The sequence below is a fragment of the Hyla sarda genome, chromosome 8, assembly GCF_029499605.1.
Source record: "Hyla sarda isolate aHylSar1 chromosome 8, aHylSar1.hap1, whole genome shotgun sequence".
In the NCBI taxonomy this organism is placed as follows: domain Eukaryota; kingdom Metazoa; phylum Chordata; class Amphibia; order Anura; family Hylidae; genus Hyla; species Hyla sarda.
This window is the reverse complement of record NC_079196.1, coordinates 118,174,240-118,194,585: the sequence shown is the minus strand read 5'-3', so window position 1 is coordinate 118,194,585 and position 20,346 is coordinate 118,174,240. Positions and strand designations below refer to the sequence as shown.

At 43.4% G+C, this 20,346-nt stretch overlaps 12 pseudogenes; all 12 read right to left on the bottom strand.

Annotated features, from left to right (window-relative positions):
- Window positions 1-94: 94 nt before the first annotated feature.
- Window positions 95-358, bottom strand: LOC130287466 (U2 spliceosomal RNA; annotated as a pseudogene).
- Window positions 359-1,835: 1,477 nt separating this feature from the next.
- Window positions 1,836-2,099, bottom strand: LOC130289293 (U2 spliceosomal RNA; annotated as a pseudogene).
- A 1,464-nt stretch (window positions 2,100-3,563) lies between these two features.
- On the bottom strand, window positions 3,564-3,827 carry LOC130289626 (U2 spliceosomal RNA; annotated as a pseudogene).
- Window positions 3,828-5,274: 1,447 nt separating this feature from the next.
- LOC130289873 (U2 spliceosomal RNA) lies at window positions 5,275-5,539 on the bottom strand (annotated as a pseudogene).
- Window positions 5,540-7,000: 1,461 nt separating this feature from the next.
- Window positions 7,001-7,264, bottom strand: LOC130290208 (U2 spliceosomal RNA; annotated as a pseudogene).
- A 1,475-nt stretch (window positions 7,265-8,739) lies between these two features.
- LOC130287465 (U2 spliceosomal RNA) lies at window positions 8,740-9,003 on the bottom strand (annotated as a pseudogene).
- Window positions 9,004-10,481: 1,478 nt separating this feature from the next.
- LOC130287464 (U2 spliceosomal RNA) lies at window positions 10,482-10,745 on the bottom strand (annotated as a pseudogene).
- Window positions 10,746-12,212: 1,467 nt separating this feature from the next.
- LOC130289285 (U2 spliceosomal RNA) lies at window positions 12,213-12,476 on the bottom strand (annotated as a pseudogene).
- Window positions 12,477-13,936: 1,460 nt separating this feature from the next.
- LOC130290212 (U2 spliceosomal RNA) lies at window positions 13,937-14,200 on the bottom strand (annotated as a pseudogene).
- A 1,458-nt stretch (window positions 14,201-15,658) lies between these two features.
- On the bottom strand, window positions 15,659-15,922 carry LOC130287462 (U2 spliceosomal RNA; annotated as a pseudogene).
- Window positions 15,923-17,402: 1,480 nt separating this feature from the next.
- LOC130288587 (U2 spliceosomal RNA) lies at window positions 17,403-17,667 on the bottom strand (annotated as a pseudogene).
- Window positions 17,668-19,113: 1,446 nt separating this feature from the next.
- On the bottom strand, window positions 19,114-19,379 carry LOC130288648 (U2 spliceosomal RNA; annotated as a pseudogene).
- Between the last annotated feature and the right edge of the window lie 967 nt (window positions 19,380-20,346).

Below are 20,346 nucleotides of genomic sequence, written 5' to 3'. Positions count from 1 at the left end.
CAGTGCAACTCATCATTTTGGTCTCCAATTCTCAAACTCAAATTCTCACCCACGGAGGATTAAATGAGAATCTTTCTTGTTTAACACTGGAATGGGGTGGTGCACTGTTCACTACCCGAAGATACTGCCACATCGGGTCAATGCATAGGGCGACAGAAGCAAGCTTCCAAATCAGCTCCCTTTCTCAAAAATCCATTTAATTTATGGTCCCCAGATAGGGAACGTATGTATCAGTATGTGCTCACAAGTCACCCAAGTGCAAGTATTCACACAAAAAAAAACGTGCCTCAGGATGCGATCTGTCGCAAGATCCTTTCTTTTTTTACACTTGATCTAAGCCAAAAGGCCTAGAGGGGATAACCGGGAAAGGGGTGGACCCAACCATGTCCCCTTCATGAGCACTCACATTACTCATAGGAATGGAAGGAAGGCTGGCAGCCAACCAGCCTCCCATACACTTTCTGGGTGGGTGGCAGTCAGCCACCCATACATACATACAGCACAGGCTAAACCCACATCATCACTTAAAAAAAGGACAGGCGACCATTGCACTCTGATGGAGCATTTAGCAATGCAATCCATAGCCTGGCTTTTGCCTGAACCCCCATCACTCCTCCTCTTGCATATAAGACAATATTTCAGATCTGCATATGAAAACAACACGCCTACCTTTGTTGCACATAGCTGCCTGCCTGTCTCTAGTTACCCCACTGGCTGTAGCTGCGTCCCTTCCGACATGGAATAACACCAACTGTAACGATAAACTGAAAATTAACAGTATAAACCTGCATCATTTTGGACTCTGGTATTTGCTGAATCCGGGTGACCTGACAATCGATGGTGGTGCCGCTGGTGATTCTGGCCTTCTTGGAATCTGTTGGGCCTATGTGTTAGCTCACACATCACTTGGGTATCCATGGTAACTACCACAACATGGTCATCTGCAGTTTACATCTAGCCCGTGGCATTGAATGGCATTTTAAAAGTGCTAAGGGTCCTGGTGCAATAATCCTCCCATGAGGATCAGCCTCAACGGCTTTGTAGATTGCACTCATGTCAGCAACTCCATATACATTTTTTTTTCTTCATGCTTCTTTCTTCATCCTTTTTTCTTTCTGTCATTCAGACTTTCATTCATTCGATCTCTCTCACTCACTTGCTTTAACTCATTTGTTCTCACTCACTCACTCACTCACTCAATCACTCACTCACTCATTCACTCTCACTCACTCTCACTCTCTCACTCACTCGCTCACTAAGTCAGTCTCTCTCTCTCTCTCTTTTTCTTTTTATATATATTTTTTTCCGTCTTCTTCTTCTTCTTCTTCTTCTTCTTCTTCTTCAGACCCTGTCATAGCACTAATGCCTTTCCAATACCACCAGCAGATGGAGACACTCCATTGCAACATTGGTTGTGAGCAGCAGTTTCTAAAAACAAATGCCTCATGGCGGATTTCCCATCCATCAATGGATGGTAAATTTTGTTTTTATCATTCACTGACCACAGAAACCAATGCATGGTCAAGCAACAGCAATGACACACCCTTGTGTATAGGCATGAGACCCTCATGTCATTTAACAGGATTCAGCACCACCCACAAGACAGCTACCTGTCATGTCATGTCAAACCTGCACAGGTGTGCTAGATTATTATTATTTAGTTTTATTTTATTTTTTTACACCAATCAGTGTGCAAACATGGTCATTAAAACGCTAAATGAATAGACGTTCATAAACCAGTCAGTGCAACTCATCATTTTGGTCTCCAATTCTCAAACTCAAATTCTCACCCACGGAGGATTAAATGAGAATCTTTCTTGTTTAACACTGGAATGGGGTGGTGCACTGTTCACTACCCGAAGATACTGCCGCATCGGGTCAATGCATAGGGCGACAGAAGCAAGCTTCCAAATCAGCTCCCTTTCTCAAAAATCCATTTAATTTATGGTCCCCAGATAGGGAACGTATGTATCAGTATGTGCTCACAAGTCACCCAAGTGCAAGTATTCACACAAAAAAAAACGTGCCTCAGGATGCGATCTGTCGCAAGATCCTTTCTTTTTTTACACTTGATCTAAGCCAAAAGGCCTAGAGGGGATAACCGGGAAAGAGGTGGACCCAACCATGTCCCCTTCATGAGCACTCACATTACTCATAGGAATGGAAGGGAGGCTGGCAGCCAACCAGACTCCCATACACTCTCTGGGTGGGTGGCAGTCAGCCACCCATACATACATACATACAGCACAGGCTAAACCCACATCATCACTTAAAAAAAGGACAGGCGACCATTGCACTCTGATGGAGCATTTAGCAATGCAATCCATAGCCTGGCTTTTGCCTGAACCCCCATCACTCCTCCTCTTGCATATAAGACAATATTTCAGATCTGCATATGAAAACAACACGCCTACCTTTGTTGCACATAGCTGCCTGCCTGTCTCTAGTTACCCCACTGGCTGTAGCTGCGTCCCTTCCGACATGGAATAACACCAACTGTAACGATAAACTGAAAATTAACAGTATAAACCTGCATCATTTTGGACTCTGGTATTTGCTGAATCCGGGTGACCTGACAATCGATGGTGGTGCCGCTGGTGATTCTGGCCTTCTTGGAATCTGTTGGGCCTATGTGTTAGCTCACACATCACTTGGGTATCCATGGTAACTACCACAACATGGTCATCTGCAGTTTACATCTAGCCCGTGGCATTGAATGGCATTTTAAAAGTGCTAAGGGTCCTGGTGCAATAATCCTCCCATGAGGATCAGCCTCAACGGCTTTGTAGATTGCACTCATGTCAGCAACTCCATATACATTTTTTTTTCTTCATGCTTCTTTCTTCATCCTTTTTTCTTTCTGTCATTCAGACTTTCATTCATTCGATCTCTCTCACTCACTTGCTTTAACTCATTTGTTCTCACTCACTCACTCACTCAATCACTCACTCACTCATTCACTCTCACTCACTCTCACTCTCTCACTCACTCGCTCACTAAGTCAGTCTCTCTCTCTCTCTCTCTTTTTCTTTTTATATATATTTTTTTCCGTCTTCTTCTTCTTCTTCTTCAGACCCTGTCATAGCACTAATGCCTTTCCAATACCACCAGCAGATGGAGACACTCCATTGCAACATTGGTTGTGAGCAGCAGTTTCTAAAAACAAATGCCTCATGGCGGATTTCCCATCCATCAATGGATGGTAAATTTTGTTTTTATCATTCACTGACCACAGAAACCAATGCATGGTCAAGCAACAGCAATGACACACCCTTGTGTATAGGCATGAGACCCTCATGTCATTTAACAGGATTCAGCACCACCCACAAGACAGCTACCTGTCATGTCATGTCAAACCTGCACAGGTGTGCTAGATTATTATTATTTAGTTTTATTTTATTTTTTTACACCAATCAGTGTGCAAACATGGTCATTAAAATGCTAAATGAATAGACGTTCTTAAACCAGTCAGTGCAACTCATCATTTTGGTCTCCAATTCTCAAACTCAAATTCTCACCCACGGAGGATTAAATGAGAATCTTTCTTGTTTAACACTGGAATGGGGTGGTGCACTGTTCACTACTCGAAGATACTGCCACATCGGGTCAATGCATAGGGCGACAGAAGCAAGCTTCCAAATCAGCTCCCTTTCTCAAAAATCCATTTAATTTATGGTCCCCAGATAGGGAACGTATGTATCAGTATGTGCTCACAAGTCACCCAAGTGCAAGTATTCACACAAAAAAAAACGTGCCTCAGGATGCGATCTGTCGCAAGATCCTTTCTTTTTTTACACTTGATCTAAGCCAAAAGGCCTAGAGGGGATAACCGGGAAAGGGGTGGACCCAACCATGTCCCCTTCATGAGCACTCACATTACTCATAGGAATGGAAGGAAGGCTGGCAGCCAACCAGACTCCCATACACTCTCTGGGTGGGTGGCAGTCAGCCACCCATACATACATACAGCACAGGCTAAACCCACATCATCACTTAAAAAAAGGACAGGCGACCATTGCACTCTGATGGAGCATTTAGCAATGCAATCCATAGCCTGGCTTTTGCCTGAACCCCCATCACTCCTCCTCTTGCATATAAGACAATATTTCAGATCTGCATATGAAAACAACACGCCTACCTTTGTTGCACATAGCTGCCTGCCTGTCTCTAGTTACCCCACTGGCTGTAGCTGCGTCCCTTCCGACATGGAATAACACCAACTGTAACGATAAACTGAAAATTAACAGTATAAACCTGCATCATTTTGGACTCTGGTATTTGCTGAATCCGGGTGACCTGACAATCGATGGTGGTGCCGCTGGTGATTCTGGCCTTCTTGGAATCTGTTGGGCCTATGTGTTAGCTCACACATCACTTGGGTATCCATGGTAACTACCACAACATGGTCATCTGCAGTTTACATCTAGCCCGTGGCATTGAATGGCATTTTAAAAGTGCTAAGGGTCCTGGTGCAATAATCCTCCCATGAGGATCAGCCTCAACGGCTTTGTAGATTGCACTCATGTCAGCAACTCCATATACATTTTTTTTTCTTCATGCTTCTTTCTTCATCCTTTTTTCTTTCTGTCATTCAGACTTTCATTCGTTCGATCTCTCTCACTCACTTGCTTTAACTCATTTGTTCTCACTCACTCACTCACTCATTCACTCTCATTCACTCTCACTCTCTCACTCACTCGCTCACTAAGTCAGTCTCTCTCTCTCTCTCTCTTTTTCTTTTTATATATATTTTTTTCCGTCTTCTTCTTCTTCTTCTTCTTCAGACCCTGTCATAGCACTAATGCCTTTCCAATACCACCAGCAGATGGAGACACTCCATTGCAACATTGGTTGTGAGCAGCAGTTTCTAAAAACAAATGCCTCATGGCGGATTTCCCATCCATCAATGGATGGTAAATTTTGTTTTTATCATTCACTGACCACAGAAACCAATGCATGGTCAAGCAACAGCAATGACACACCCTTGTGTATAGGCATGAGACCCTCATGTCATTTAACAGGATTCAGCACCACCCACAAGACAGCTACCTGTCATGTCATGTCAAACCTGCACAGGTGTGCTAGATTATTATTATTTAGTTTTATTTTATTTTTTTACACCAATCAGTGTGCAAACATGGTCATCAAAACGCTAAATGAATAGACGTTCATAAACCAGTCAGTGCAACTCATCATTTTGGTCTCCAATTCTCAAACTCAAATTCTCACCCACGGAGGATTAAATGAGAATCTTTCTTGTTTAACACTGGAATGGGGTGGTGCACTGTTCACTACCTGAAGATACTGCCACATCGGGTCAATGCATAGGGCGACAGAAGCAAGCTTCCAAATCAGCTCCCTTTCTCAAAAATCCATTTAATTTATGGTCCCCAGATAGGGAACGTATGTATCAGTATGTGCTCACAAGTCACCCAAGTGCAAGTATTCACACAAAAAAAAACGTGCCTCAGGATGCGATCTGTCGCAAGATCCTTTCTTTTTTTTACACTTGATCTAAGCCAAAAAGCCTAGAGGGGATAACCGGGAAAGGGGTGGACCCAACCATGTCCCCTTCATGAGCACTCACATTACTCATAGGAATGGAAGGAAGGCTGGCAGCCAACCAGCCTCCCATACACTTTCTGGGTGGGTGGCAGTCAGCCACCCATACATACATACAGCACAGGCTAAACCCACATCATCACTTAAAAAAAGGACAGGCGACCATTGCACTCTGATGGAGCATTTAGCAATGCAATCCATAGCCTGGCTTTTGCCTGAACCCCCATCACTCCTCCTCTTGCATATAAGACAATATTTCAGATCTGCATATGAAAACAACACGCCTACCTTTGTTGCACATAGCTGCCTGCCTGTCTCTAGTTACCCCACTGGCTGTAGCTGCGTCCCTTCCGACATGGAATAACACCAACTGTAACGATAAACTGAAAATTAACAGTATAAACCTGCATCATTTTGGACTCTGGTATTTGCTGAATCCGGGTGACCTGACAATCGATGGTGGTGCCGCTGGTGATTCTGGCCTTCTTGGAATCTGTTGGGCCTATGTGTTAGCTCACACATCACTTGGGTATCCATGGTAACTACCACAACATGGTCATCTGCAGTTTACATCTAGCCCGTGGCATTGAATGGCATTTTAAAAGTGCTAAGGGTCCTGGTGCAATAATCCTCCCATGAGGATCAGCCTCAACGGCTTTGTAGATTGCACTCATGTCAGCAACTCCATATACATTTTTTTTTCTTCATGCTTCTTTCTTCATCCTTTTTTCTTTCTGTCATTCAGACTTTCATTCATTCGATCTCTCTCACTCACTTGCTTTAACTCATTTGTTCTCACTCACTCACTCACTCAATCACTCACTCACTCATTCACTCTCACTCACTCTCACTCTCTCACTCACTCGCTCACTAAGTCAGTCTCTCTCTCTCTCTCTTTTTCTTTTTATATATATTTTTTTCCGTCTTCTTCTTCTTCTTCTTCTTCAGACCCTGTCATAGCACTAATGCCTTTCCAATACCACCAGCAGATGGAGACACTCCATTGCAACATTGGTTGTGAGCAGCAGTTTCTAAAAACAAATGCCTCATGGCGGATTTCCCATCCATCAATGGATGGTAAATTTAGTTTTTATCATTCACTGACCACAGAAACCAATGCATGGTCAAGCAACAGCAATGACACACCCTTGTGTATAGGCATGAGACCCTCATGTCATTTAACAGGATTCAGCACCACCCACAAGACAGCTACCTGTCATGTCATGTCAAACCTGCACAGGTGTGCTAGATTATTATTATTTAGTTTTATTTTATTTTTTTACACCAATCAGTGTGCAAACATGGTCATTAAAACGCTAAATGAATAGACGTTCATAAACCAGTCAGTGCAACTCATCATTTTGGTCTCCAATTCTCAAACTCAAATTCTCACCCACGGAGGATTAAATGAGAATCTTTCTTGTTTAACACTGGAATGGGGTGGTGCACTGTTCACTACCCGAAGATACTGCCACATCGGGTCAATGCATAGGGCGACAGAAGCAAGCTTCCAAATCAGCTCCCTTTCTCAAAAATCCATTTAATTTATGGTCCCCAGATAGGGAACGTATGTATCAGTATGTGCTCACAAGTCACCCAAGTGCAAGTATTCACACAAAAAAAAACGTGCCTCAGGATGCAATCTGTCGCAAGATCCTTTCTTTTTTTACACTTGATCTAAGCCAAAAGGCCTAGAGGGGATAACCGGGAAAGGGGTGGACCCAACCATGTCCCCTTCATGAGCACTCAGATTACTCATAGGAATGGAAGGAAGGCTGGCAGCCAACCAGCCTCCCATACACTTTCTGGGTGGGTGGCAGTCAGCCACCCATACATACATACAGCACAGGCTAAACCCACATCATCACTTAAAAAAAGGACAGGCGACCATTGCACTCTGATGGAGCATTTAGCAATGCAATCCATAGCCTGGCTTTTGCCTGAACCCCCATCACTCCTCCTCTTGCATATAAGACAATATTTCAGATCTGCATATGAAAACAACACGCCTACCTTTGTTGCACATAGCTGCCTGCCTGTCTCTAGTTACCCCACTGGCTGTAGCTGCGTCCCTTCCGACATGGAATAACACCAACTGTAACGATAAACTGAAAATTAACAGTATAAACCTGCATCATTTTGGACTCTGGTATTTGCTGAATCCGGGTGACCTGACAATCGATGGTGGTGCCGCTGGTGATTCTGGCCTTCTTGGAATCTGTTGGGCCTATGTGTTAGCTCACACATCACTTGGGTATCCATGGTAACTACCACAACATGGTCATCTGCAGTTTACATCTAGCCCGTGGCATTGAATGGCATTTTAAAAGTGCTAAGGGTCCTGGTGCAATAATCCTCCCATGAGGATCAGCCTCAACGGCTTTGTAGATTGCACTCATGTCAGCAACTCCATATACATTTTTTTTTCTTCATGCTTCTTTCTTCATCCTTTTTTCTTTCTGTCATTCAGACTTTCATTCATTCGATCTCTCTCACTCACTTGCTTTAACTCATTTGTTCTCACTCACTCACTCACTCAATCACTCACTCACTCATTCACTCTCACTCACTCTCACTCTCTCACTCACTCGCTCACTAAGTCAGTCTCTCTCTCTCACTCTCTTTTTCTTTTTATATATATTTTTTTCCGTCTTCTTCTTCTTCTTCTTCTTCTTCTTCTTCTTCAGACCCTGTCATAGCACTAATGCCTTTCCAATACCACCAGCAGATGGAGACACTCCATTGCAACATTGGTTGTGAGCAGCAGTTTCTAAAAACAAATGCCTCATGGCGGATTTCCCATCCATCAATGGATGGTAAATTTTGTTTTTATCATTCACTGACCACAGAAACCAATGCATGGTCAAGCAACAGCAATGACACACCCTTGTGTATAGGCATGAGACCCTCATGTCATTTAACAGGATTCAGCACCACCCACAAGACAGCTACCTGTCATGTCATGTCAAACCTGCACAGGTGTGCTAGATTATTATTATTTAGTTTTATTTTATTTTTTTACACCAATCAGTGTGCAAACATGGTCATTAAAACGCTAAATGAATAGACGTTCATAAACCAGTCAGTGCAACTCATCATTTTGGTCTCCAATTCTCAAACTCAAATTCTCACCCACGGAGGATTAAATGATAATCTTTCTTGTTTAACACTGGAATGGGGTGGTGCACTGTTCACTACCCGAAGATACTGCCACATCGGGTCAATGCATAGGGCGACAGAAGCAAGCTTCCAAATCAGCTCCCTTTCTCAAAAATCCATTTAATTTATGGTCCCCAGATAGGGAACGTATGTATCAGTATGTGCTCACAAGTCACCCAAGTGCAAGTATTCACACAAAAAAAAACGTGCCTCAGGATGCGATCTGTCGCAAGATCCTTTCTTTTTTTACACTTGATCTAAGCCAAAAGGCCTAGAGGGGATAACCGGGAAAGGGGTGGACCCAACCATGTCCCCTTCATGAGCACTCACATTACTCATAGGAATGGAAGGAAGGCTGGCAGCCAACCAGCCTCCCATACACTTTCTGGGTGGGTGGCAGTCAGCCACCCATACATACATACAGCACAGGCTAAACCCACATCATCACTTAAAAAAAGGACAGGCGACCATTGCACTCTGATGGAGCATTTAGCAATGCAATCCATAGCCTGGCTTTTGCCTGAACCCCCATCACTCCTCCTCTTGCATATAAGACAATATTTCAGATCTGCATATGAAAACAACACGCCTACCTTTGTTGCACATAGCTGCCTGCCTGTCTCTAGTTACCCCACTGGCTGTAGCTGCGTCCCTTCCGACATGGAATAACACCAACTGTAACGATAAACTGAAAATTAACAGTATAAACCTGCATCATTTTGGACTCTGGTATTTGCTGAATCCGGGTGACCTGACAATCGATGGTGGTGCCGCTGGTGATTCTGGCCTTCTTGGAATCTGTTGGGCCTATGTGTTAGCTCACACATCACTTGGGTATCCATGGTAACTACCACAACATGGTCATCTGCAGTTTACATCTAGCCCGTGGCATTGAATGGCATTTTAAAAGTGCTAAGGGTCCTGGTGCAATAATCCTCCCATGAGGATCAGCCTCAACGGCTTTGTAGATTGCACTCATGTCAGCAACTCCATATACATTTTTTTTTCTTCATGCTTCTTTCTTCATCCTTTTTTCTTTCTGTCATTCAGACTTTCATTCATTCGATCTCTCTCACTCACTTGCTTTAACTCATTTGTTCTCACTCACTCACTCACTCAATCACTCACTCACTCATTCACTCTCACTCACTCTCACTCTCTCACTCACTCGCTCACTAAGTCAGTCTCTCTCTCTCACTCTCTTTTTCTTTTTATATATATTTTTTTCCGTCTTCTTCTTCTTCTTCTTCTTCTTCTTCTTCTTCTTCAGACCCTGTCATAGCACTAATGCCTTTCCAATACCACCAGCAGATGGAGACACTCCATTGCAACATTGGTTGTGAGCAGCAGTTTCTAAAAACAAATGCCTCATGGCGGATTTCCCATCCATCAATGGATGGTAAATTTTGTTTTTATCATTCACTGACCACAGAAACCAATGCATGGTCAAGCAACAGCAATGACACACCCTTGTGTATAGGCATGAGACCCTCATGTCATTTAACAGGATTCAGCACCACCCACAAGACAGCTACCTGTCATGTCATGTCAAACCTGCACAGGTGTGCTAGATTATTATTATTTAGTTTTATTTTATTTTTTTACACCAATCAGTGTGCAAACATGGTCATTAAAACGCTAAATGAATAGACGTTCATAAACCAGTCAGTGCAACTCATCATTTTGGTCTCCAATTCTCAAACTCAAATTCTCACCCACGGAGGATTAAATGATAATCTTTCTTGTTTAACACTGGAATGGGGTGGTGCACTGTTCACTACCCGAAGATACTGCCACATCGGGTCAATGCATAGGGCGACAGAAGCAAGCTTCCAAATCAGCTCCCTTTCTCAAAAATCCATTTAATTTATGGTCCCCAGATAGGGAACGTATGTATCAGTATGTGCTCACAAGTCACCCAAGTGCAAGTATTCACACAAAAAAAAACGTGCCTCAGGATGCGATCTGTCGCAAGATCCTTTCTTTTTTTACACTTGATCTAAGCCAAAAGGCCTAGAGGGGATAACCGGGAAAGGGGTGGACCCAACCATGTCCCCTTCATGAGCACTCACATTACTCATAGGAATGGAAGGAAGGCTGGCAGCCAACCAGCCTCCCATACACTTTCTGGGTGGGTGGCAGTCAGCCACCCATACATACATACAGCACAGGCTAAACCCACATCATCACTTAAAAAAAGGACAGGCGACCATTGCACTCTGATGGAGCATTTAGCAATGCAATCCATAGCCTGGCTTTTGCCTGAACCCCCATCACTCCTCCTCTTGCATATAAGACAATATTTCAGATCTGCATATGAAAACAACACGCCTACCTTTGTTGCACATAGCTGCCTGCCTGTCTCTAGTTACCCCACTGGCTGTAGCTGCGTCCCTTCCGACATGGAATAACACCAACTGTAACGATAAACTGAAAATTAACAGTATAAACCTGCATCATTTTGGACTCTGGTATTTGCTGAATCCGGGTGACCTGACAATCGATGGTGGTGCCGCTGGTGATTCTGGCCTTCTTGGAATCTGTTGGGCCTATGTGTTAGCTCACACATCACTTGGGTATCCATGGTAACTACCACAACATGGTCATCTGCAGTTTACATCTAGCCCGTGGCATTGAATGGCATTTTAAAAGTGCTAAGGGTCCTGGTGCAATAATCCTCCCATGAGGATCAGCCTCAACGGCTTTGTAGATTGCACTCATGTCAGCAACTCCATATACATTTTTTTTTCTTCATGCTTCTTTCTTCATCCTTTTTTCTTTCTGTCATTCAGACTTTCATTCATTCGATCTCTCTCACTCACTTGCTTTAACTCATTTGTTCTCACTCACTCACTCACTCACTCAATCACTCACTCACTCATTCACTCTCACTCACTCTCACTCTCTCACTCACTCGCTCACTAAGTCAGTCTCTCTCTCTCTCTCTCTTTTTCTTTTTATATATATTTTTTTCCGTCTTCTTCTTCTTCTTCTTCTTCAGACCCTGTCATAGCACTAATGCCTTTCCAATACCACCAGCAGATGGAGACACTCCATTGCAACATTGGTTGTGAGCAGCAGTTTCTAAAAACAAATGCCTCATGGCGGATTTCCCATCCATCAATGGATGGTAAATTTTGTTTTTATCATTCACTGACCACAGAAACCAATGCATGGTCAAGCAACAGCAATGACACACCCTTGTGTATAGGCATGAGACCCTCATGTCATTTAACAGGATTCAGCACCACCCACAAGACAGCTACCTGTCATGTCATGTCAAACCTGCACAGGTGTGCTAGATTATTATTATTTAGTTTTATTTTATTTTTTTACACCAATCAGTGTGCAAACATGGTCATTAAAACGCTAAATGAATAGACGTTCATAAACCAGTCAGTGCAACTCATCATTTTGGTCTCCAATTCTCAAACTCAAATTCTCACCCACGGAGGATTAAATGAGAATCTTTCTTGTTTAACACTGGAATGGGGTGGTGCACTGTTCACTACCCGAAGATACTGCCACATCGGGTCAATGCATAGGGCGACAGAAGCAAGCTTCCAAATCAGCTCCCTTTCTCAAAAATCCATTTAATTTATGGTCCCCAGATAGGGAACGTATGTATCAGTATGTGCTCACAAGTCACCCAAGTGCAAGTATTCACACAAAAAAAAACGTGCCTCAGGATGCGATCTGTCGCAAGATCCTTTCTTTTTTTACACTTGATCTAAGCCAAAAGGCCTAGAGGGGAAAACCGGGAAAGAGGTGGACCCAACCATGTCCCCTTCATGAGCACTCACATTACTCATAGGAATGGAAGGGAGGCTGGCAGCCAACCAGACTCCCATACACTCTCTGGGTGGGTGGCAGTCAGCCACCCATACATACATACATACAGCACAGGCTAAACCCACATCATCAATTAAAAAAAGGACAGGCGACCATTGCACTCTGATGGAGCATTTAGCAATGCAATCCATAGCCTGGCTTTTGCCTGAACCCCCATCACTCCTCCTCTTGCATATAAGACAATATTTCAGATCTGCATATGAAAACAACACGCCTACCTTTGTTGCACATAGCTGCCTGCCTGTCTCTAGTTACCCCACTGGCTGTAGCTGCGTCCCTTCCGACATGGAATAACACCAACTGTAACGATAAACTGAAAATTAACAGTATAAACCTGCATCATTTTGGACTCTGGTATTTGCTGAATCCGGGTGACCTGACAATCGATGGTGGTGCCGCTGGTGATTCTGGCCTTCTTGGAATCTGTTGGGCCTATGTGTTAGCTCACACATCACTTGGGTATCCATGGTAACTACCACAACATGGTCATCTGCAGTTTACATCTAGCCCGTGGCATTGAATGGCATTTTAAAAGTGCTAAGGGTCCTGGTGCAATAATCCTCCCATGAGGATCAGCCTCAACGGCTTTGTAGATTGCACTCATGTCAGCAACTCCATATACATTTTTTTTTCTTCATGCTTCTTTCTTCATCCTTTTTTCTTTCTGTCATTCAGACTTTCATTCATTCGATCTCTCTCACTCACTTGCTTTAACTCATTTGTTCTCACTCACTCACTCACTCAATCACTCACTCACTCATTCACTCTCACTCACTCTCACTCTCTCACTCACTCGCTCACTAAGTCAGTCTCTCTCTCTCTCTTTTTCTTTTTATATATATTTTTTTCCGTCTTCTTCTTCTTCTTCTTCAGACCCTGTCATAGCACTAATGCCTTTCCAATACCACCAGCAGATGGAGACACTCCATTGCAACATTGGTTGTGAGCAGCAGTTTCTAAAAACAAATGCCTCATGGCGGATTTCCCATCCATCAATGGATGGTAAATTTTGTTTTTATCATTCACTGACCACAGAAACCAATGCATGGTCAAGCAACAGCAATGACACACCCTTGTGTATAGGCATGAGACCCTCATGTCATTTAACAGGATTCAGCACCACCCACAAGACAGCTACCTGTCATGTCATGTCAAACCTGCACAGGTGTGCTAGATTATTATTATTTAGTTTTATTTTATTTTTTTACACCAATCAGTGTGCAAACATGGTCATTAAAACGCTAAATGAATAGACGTTCATAAACCAGTCAGTGCAACTCATCATTTTGGTCTCCAATTCTCAAACTCAAATTCTCACCCACGGAGGATTAAATGAGAATCTTTCTTGTTTAACACTGGAATGGGGTGGTGCACTGTTCACTACCCGAAGATACTGCCACATCGGGTCAATGCATAGGGCGACAGAAGCAAGCTTCCAAATCAGCTCCCTTTCTCAAAAATCCATTTAATTTATGGTCCCCAGATAGGGAACGTATGTATCAGTATGTGCTCACAAGTGACCCAAGTGCAAGTATTCACACAAAAAAAAACGTGCCTCAGGATGCGATCTGTCGCAAGATCCTTTCTTTTTTTACACTTGATCTAAGCCAAAAGGCCTAGAGGGGATAACCGGGAAAGGGGTGGACCCAACCATGTCCCCTTCATGAGCACTCACATTACTCATAGGAATGGAAGGAAGGCTGGCAGCCAACCAGCCTCCCATACACTTTCTGGGTGGGTGGCAGTCAGCCACCCATACATACATACAGCACAGGCTAAACCCACATCATCACTTAAAAAAAGGACAGGCGACCATTGCACTCTGATGGAGCATTTAGCAATGCAATCCATAGCCTGGCTTTTGCCTGAACCCCCATCACTCCTCCTCTTGCATATAAGACAATATTTCAGATCTGCATATGAAAACAACACGCCTACCTTTGTTGCACATAGCTGCCTGCCTGTCTCTAGTTACCCCACTGGCTGTAGCTGCGTCCCTTCCGACATGGAATAACACCAACTGTAACGATAAACTGAAAATTAACAGTATAAACCTGCATCATTTTGGACTCTGGTATTTGCTGAATCCGGGTGACCTGACAATCGATGGTGGTGCCGCTGGTGATTCTGGCCTTCTTGGAATCTGTTGGGCCTATGTGTTAGCTCACACATCACTTGGGTATCCATGGTAACTACCACAACATGGTCATCTGCAGTTTACATCTAGCCCGTGGCATTGAATGGCATTTTAAAAGTGCTAAGGGTCCTGGTGCAATAATCCTCCCATGAGGATCAGCCTCAACGGCTTTGTAGATTGCACTCATGTCAGCAACTCCATATACATTTTTTTTTCTTCATGCTTCTTTCTTCATCCTTTTTTCTTTCTGTCATTCAGACTTTCATTCATTCGATCTCTCTCACTCACTTGCTTTAACTCATTTGTTCTCACTCACTCACTCACTCACTCAATCACTCACTCACTCATTCACTCTCACTCACTCTCACTCTCTCACTCACTCGCTCACTAAGTCAGTCTCTCTCTCTCTCTTTTTCTTTTTATATATATTTTTTTTCCGTCTTCTTCTTCTTCTTCAGACCCTGTCATAGCACTAATGCCTTTCCAATACCACCAGCAGATGGAGACACTCCATTGCAACATTGGTTGTGAGCAGCAGTTTCTAAAAACAAATGCCTCATGGCGGATTTCCCATCCATCAATGGATGGTAAATTTTGTTTTTATCATTCACTGACCACAGAAACCAATGCATGGTCAAGCAACAGCAATGACACACCCTTGTGTATAGGCATGAGACCCTCATGTCATTTAACAGGATTCAGCACCACCCACAAGACAGCTACCTGTCATGTCATGTCAAACCTGCACAGGTGTGCTAGATTATTATTATTTAGTTTTATTTTATTTTTTTACACCAATCAGTGTGCAAACATGGTCATTAAAACGCTAAATGAATAGACGTTCATAAACCAGTCAGTGCAACTCATCATTTTGGTCTCCAATTCTCAAACTCAAATTCTCACCCACGGAGGATTAAATGAGAATCTTTCTTGTTTAACACTGGAATGGGGTGGTGCACTGTTCACTACCCGAAGATACTGCCACATCGGGTCAATGCATAGGGCGACAGAAGCAAGCTTCCAAATCAGCTCCCTTTCTCAAAAATCCATTTAATTTATGGTCCCCAGATAGGGAACGTATGTATCAGTATGTGCTCACAAGTCACCCAAGTGCAAGTATTCACACAAAAAAAAACGTGCCTCAGGATGCGATCTGTCGCAAGATCCTTTCTTTTTTTACACTTGATCTAAGCCAAAAGGCCTAGAGGGGATAACCGGGAAAGGGGTGGACCCAACCATGTCCCCTTCATGAGCACTCACATTACTCATAGGAATGGAAGGAAGGCTGGCAGCCAACCAGACTCCCATACACTCTCTGGGTGGGTGGCAGTCAGCCACCCATACATACATACATAAATACATACATACAGCACAGGCTAAACCCACATCATCACTTAAAAAAAGGACAGGCGACCATTGCACTCTGATGGAGCATTTAGCAATGCAATCCATAGCCTGGCTTTTGCCTGAACCCCCATCACTCCTCCTCTTGCATATAAGACAATATTTCAGATCTGCATATGAAAACAACACGCCTACCTTTGTTGCACATAGCTGCCTGCCTGTCTCTAGTTACCCCACTGGCTGTAGCTGCGTCCCTTCCGACATGGAATAACACCAACTGTAACGATAAACTGAAAATTAACAGTATAAACCTGCATCATTTTGGACTCTGGTATTTGCTGAATCCGGGTGACCTGACAATCGATGGTGGTGCCGCTGGTGATTCTGGCCTTCTTGGAATCTGTTGGGCCTATGTGTTAGCTCACACATCACTTGGGTATCCATGGTAACTACCACAACATGGTCATCTGCAGTTTACATCTAGCCCGTGGCATTGAATGGCATTTTAAAAGTGCTAAGGGTCCTGGTGCAATAATCCTCCCATGAGGATCAGCCTCAACGGCTTTGTAGATTGCACTCATGTCAGCAACTCCATATACATTTTTTTTTCTTCATGCTTCTTTCTTCATCCTTTTTTCTTTCTGTCATTCAGACTTTCATTCATTCGATCTCTCTCACTCACTTGCTTTAACTCATTTGTTCTCACTCACTCACTCACTCACTCACTAAATCACTCACTCATTCACTCTCACTCACTCTCACTCTCTCACTCACTCGCTCACTAAGTCAGTCTCTCTCTCTCTCTCTCTTTTTCTTTTTATATATATTTTTTTCCGTCTTCTTCTTCTTCTTCTTCAGACCCTGTCATAGCACTAATGCCTTTCCAATACCACCAGCAGATGGAGACACTCCATTGCAACATTGGTTGTGAGCAGCAGTTTCTAAAAACAAATGCCTCATGGCGGATTTCCCATCCATCAATGGATGGTAAATTTAGTTTTTATCATTCACTGACCACAGAAACCAATGCATGGTCAAGCAACAGCAATGACACACCCTTGTGTATAGGCATGAGACCCTCATGTCATTTAACAGGATTCAGCACCACCCACAAGACAGCTACCTGTCATGTCATGTCAAACCTGCACAGGTGTGCTAGATTATTATTATTTAGTTTTATTTTATTTTTTTACACCAATCAGTGTGCAAACATGGTCATTAAAACGCTAAATGAATAGACGTTCATAAACCAGTCAGTGCAACTCATCATTTTGGTCTCCAATTCTCAAACTCAAATTCTCACCCACGGAGGATTAAATGAGAATCTTTCTTGTTTAACACTGGAATGGGGTGGTGCACTGTTCACTACCCGAAGATACTGCCACATCGGGTCAATGCATAGGGCGACAGAAGCAAGCTTCCAAATCAGCTCCCTTTCTCAAAAATCCATTTAATTTATGGTCCCCAGATAGGGAACGTATGTATCAGTATGTGCTCACAAGTCACCCAAGTGCAAGTATTCACACAAAAAAAAACGTGCCTCAGGATGCGATCTGTCGCAAGATCCTTTCTTTTTTTTACACTTGATCTAAGCCAAAAGGCCTAGAGGGGATAACCGGGAAAGGGGTGGACCCAACCATGTCCCCTTCATGAGCACTCACATTACTCATAGGAATGGAAGGAAGGCTGGCAGCCAACCAGCCTCCCATACACTTTCTGGGTGGGTGGCAGTCAGCCACCCATACATACATACAGCACAGGCTAAACCCACATCATCACTTAAAAAAAGGACAGGCGACCATTGCACTCTGATGGAGCATTTAGCAATGCAATCCATAGCCTGGCTTTTGCCTGAACCCCCATCACTCCTCCTCTTGCATATAAGACAATATTTCAGATCTGCATATGAAAACAACACGCCTACCTTTGTTGCACATAGCTGCCTGCCTGTCTCTAGTTACCCCACTGGCTGTAGCTGCGTCCCTTCCGACATGGAATAACACCAACTGTAACGATAAACTGAAAATTAACAGTATAAACCTGCATCATTTTGGACTCTGGTATTTGCTGAATCCGGGTGACCTGACAATCGATGGTGGTGCCGCTGGTGATTCTGGCCTTCTTGGAATCTGTTGGGCCTATGTGTTAGCTCACACATCACTTGGGTATCCATGGTAACTACCACAACATGGTCATCTGCAGTTTACATCTAGCCCGTGGCATTGAATGGCATTTTAAAAGTGCTAAGGGTCCTGGTGCAATAATCCTCCCATGAGGATCAGCCTCAACGGCTTTGTAGATTGCACTCATGTCAGCAACTCCATATACATTTTTTTTTCTTCATGCTTCTTTCTTCATCCTTTTTTCTTTCTGTCATTCAGACTTTCATTCATTCGATCTCTCTCACTCACTTGCTTTAACTCATTTGTTCTCACTCACTCACTCACTCATTCACTCTCACTCACTCTCACTCTCTCACTCACTCGCTCACTAAGTCAGTCTCTCTCTCTCTCTCTCTCTTTTTCTTTTTATATATATTTTTTTCCGTCTTCTTCTTCTTCTTCTTCAGACCCTGTCATAGCACTAATGCCTTTCCAATACCACCAGCAGATGGAGACACTCCATTGCAACATTGGTTGTGAGCAGCAGTTTCTAAAAACAAATGCCTCATGGCGGATTTCCCATCCATCAATGGATGGTAAATTTAGTTTTTATCATTCACTGACCACAGAAACCAATGCATGGTCAAGCAACAGCAATGACACACCCTTGTGTATAGGCATGAGACCCTCATGTCATTTAACAGGATTCAGCACCACCCACAAGACAGCTACCTGTCATGTCATGTCAAACCTGCACAGGTGTGCTAGATTATTATTATTTAGTTTTATTTTATTTTTTTACACCAATCAGTGTGCAAACATGGTCATTAAAACGCTAAATGAATAGACGTTCATAAACCAGTCAGTGCAACTCATCATTTTGGTCTCCAATTCTCAAACTCAAATTCTCACCCACGGAGGATTAAATGAGAATCTTTCTTGTTTAACACTGGAATGGGGTGGTGCACTGTTCACTACCCGAAGATACTGCCACATCGGGTCAATGCATAGGGCGACAGAAGCAAGCTTCCAAATCAGCTCCCTTTCTCAAAAATCCATTTAATTTATGGTCCCCAGATAGGGAACGTATGTATCAGTATGTGCTCACAAGTCACCCAAGTGCAAGTATTCACACAAAAAAAAAACGTGCCTCAGGATGCGATCTGTCGCAAGATCCTTTCTTTTTTTTACACTTGATCTAAGCCAAAAGGCCTAGAGGGGATAACCGGGAAAGGGGTGGACCCAACCATGTCCCCTTCATGAGCACTCACATTACTCATAGGAATGGAAGGAAGGCTGGCAGCCAACCAGCCTCCCATACACTTTCTGGGTGGGTGGCAGTCAGCCACCCATACATACATACAGCACAGGCTAAACCCACATCATCACTTAAAAAAAGGACAGGCGACCATTGCACTCTGATGGAGCATTTAGCAATGCAATCCATAGCCTGGCTTTTGCCTGAACCCCCATCACTCCTCCTCTTGCATATAAGACAATATTTCAGATCTGCATATGAAAACAACACGCCTACCTTTGTTGCACATAGCTGCCTGCCTGTCTCTAGTTACCCCACTGGCTGTAGCTGCGTCCCTTCCGACATGGAATAACACCAACTGTAACGATAAACTGAAAATTAACAGTATAAACCTGCATCATTTTGGACTCTGGTATTTGCTGAATCCGGGTGACCTGACAATCGATGGTGGTGCCGCTGGTGATTCTGGCCTTCTTGGAATCTGTTGGGCCTATGTGTTAGCTCACACATCACTTGGGTATCCATGGTAACTACCACAACATGGTCATCTGCAGTTTACATCTAGCCCGTGGCATTGAATGGCATTTTAAAAGTGCTAAGGGTCCTGGTGCAATAATCCTCCCATGAGGATCAGCCTCAACGGCTTTGTAGATTGCACTCATGTCAGCAACTCCATATACATTTTTTTTTCTTCATGCTTCTTTCTTCATCCTTTTTTCTTTCTGTCATTCAGACTTTCATTCATTCGATCTCTCTCACTCACTTTCTTTAACTCATTTGTTCTCACTCACTCACTCACTCAATCACTCACTCACTCATTCACTCTCACTCACTCTCACTCTCTCACTCACTCGCTCACTAAGTCAGTCTCTCTCTCTCTCTCTTTTTCTTTTTATATATATATTTTTTCCGTCTTCTTCTTCTTCTTCTTT